Source organism: Lontra canadensis, unplaced genomic scaffold (assembly GCF_010015895.1).
Source record: "Lontra canadensis isolate GAN:19392208 unplaced genomic scaffold, GSC_riverotter_1.0 scaffold23, whole genome shotgun sequence".
In the NCBI taxonomy this organism is placed as follows: domain Eukaryota; kingdom Metazoa; phylum Chordata; class Mammalia; order Carnivora; family Mustelidae; genus Lontra; species Lontra canadensis.
The window spans coordinates 12,157,693-12,159,698 of NW_022631017.1; the positions used below are offsets into that span (position 1 = coordinate 12,157,693).

The 2,006-nt window shown below is 39.2% G+C and overlaps 1 long non-coding RNA gene across 1 annotated transcript in view; it reads left to right on the plus strand.

Annotated features, from left to right (window-relative positions):
• Positions 1-434: 434 nt before the first annotated feature.
• Positions 435-2,006, plus strand: part of LOC116870599 — a 7,157-nt gene continuing 5,585 nt past the window's right edge. The window contains exon 1 of the long non-coding RNA XR_004383255.1: positions 435-472. This is a non-coding gene — a long non-coding RNA (uncharacterized LOC116870599). The remainder of the gene's footprint in view (positions 473-2,006) is intronic.

Genomic DNA, 2,006 nt, shown 5'->3' on the forward strand with positions numbered 1-2,006 from the left:
TCCATTCTGTTCCATGAGAAACAACACAAAGATTCAAAGACACCAATACTGGTGCTATTGAAGAAGAAGCAACTCAATCCATTGTACTACTGGTTTCTGGCCATTAGAGTACCATGAGTGGGACAGCAAGAGAATACATGCATATTTTCTGCTATAATTCAAAAGCAGAGACTTTGAACCCTACCCAGCATCTCTGAGTAGCACCAAGCTGCTTGAAGCATTTATCTCCTATTATTTATAGTAAACACCTCTGTGCTTTTCACTAGACGTTTTGATGATCTACTGGTTAACATCAGCCTAATCCCTCCTCCTCAATGAGTTCAGTTCTGGGAGCTCTAATTGGTGAATAGCTAAATCCCTTAGGGGAAACTTAGTTTTTATCTGTGTATTTCTCCTTCCACAGCACACAATTATTCTTCTCACTTCCTTCATATCAGAAGTTCATACTTCATTTCAAAGAACTCTAAGGTGAGTAGCTTCATTCTAGTTTGGGGATGAAAAAAGTTTCCTTTTTCCTTTCTAGGTTCTCTGGCTGGTCTAATAATTAAATTGATATAAGACAGATAGATTCACAGAAGGGAAATGTAACTACATGTGTGTGGGAGACCCACAAAGTCATGATGAGTCAAAGGCAGTCTGACAACTTAGTCTTATAAACCATCCTAAGCTAAGGAGGAGGGGGTGAAATCCTTCAGAAATGAAAGAGGAGGAAGACAATTCACAGGTAGATTAGGAGAGCCCATATGTAGTAGAGATGTGTACCATGCCATCAAGAGTCTTTCTAATAGAAGAAGTAACATGTGGTAGGAGCTCGAATCCTGGTGTAGCTCCCTATCTAAATCCTTTTATGCAGAAGGTAGAAAGCTGTTGTGAGTCTGCTGGGTCTTAATTGCTTTCAACTAAAACATCATCCACATGCCAGATTGATACTTTTGGGATAACATAACTCTCTGCTTCCTTTCTCTTGTCTGTACTTACTAGTTATGCAGTTTTAGGTGTTTGGTGTTTTTCTAAACACTAGGCTAAAAATGTGTAAGGTATCAGCTCCTCTGCAGGAAGCAAGACTACACTGTCCTTCTTTTGCTTTGATTTCCAATGAACTGAGCCATTTTCTGATTCTAAATATTTATTTAGACACTTAAGAACATACACTAAAAGAAATATTTAATTCACAATGAGTGTAGTAAATATAAGTAGAGTATAAGGTGGTAGAATTATGTTTCCTTCAGGAAAAAGTCAAGATGTTAATGCTCTTGGTATTGTTTTGATCCCAAGACATGGAAATGGATTCTGTTAGGGAACCAGTGCTCCTTGATAATGGAAGTTAACAGTAGAACCCAGTGGGTATGGAGTCATAAATTAGGTTGTTTCTTTGAACACCAATGATGGCAATGCTGAGGAGCCTTAAATAACTCTAGTAGCAGAATAACTTATCTTCTCTCTCTTCCTTTCCCCTTCCCTGTCTGGTCCCCACTTCTTCCCCGGCTACCAATACATGTTGATGATTCCAACTACTTTGTAGCTTTCCCAAATCTCCTTTGAAAAGGGAGTCTATCAGTTCTCTGTATTTTTTTTTAAATTTTATTTTTTATAAACATATATTTTTTCCCCAGGGGTACAAGTCTGTGAATCGCCAGGTTTACACACTTCACCACACTCACCATAGCACATACCCTCCCCAATGTCCATAATAACCCCCCCCTCTCCCAAACCCTCCCCCCAGCAACCCTCAGTTTGTTTTGTGAGATTAAGAGTCACTTATGGTTTATATCCCTCCCAATCTCATCTTGCTTCATTTACTCTTCTCCTACCCCCTTAACCCCCATGTTGCATCTCCTCTCCCTCATATCAGGGAGATCATATGATAGTTGTCTTTCTCCGATTGACTTATTTTGCTAAGCATGATACCCTCTAGTTCCATCCACGTCGTCGCAAATGGCAAGATTTCATTTCTTTTGATGGCTGCATAGTATTCCATTGTGTATATATACCACATCTTCTTTATC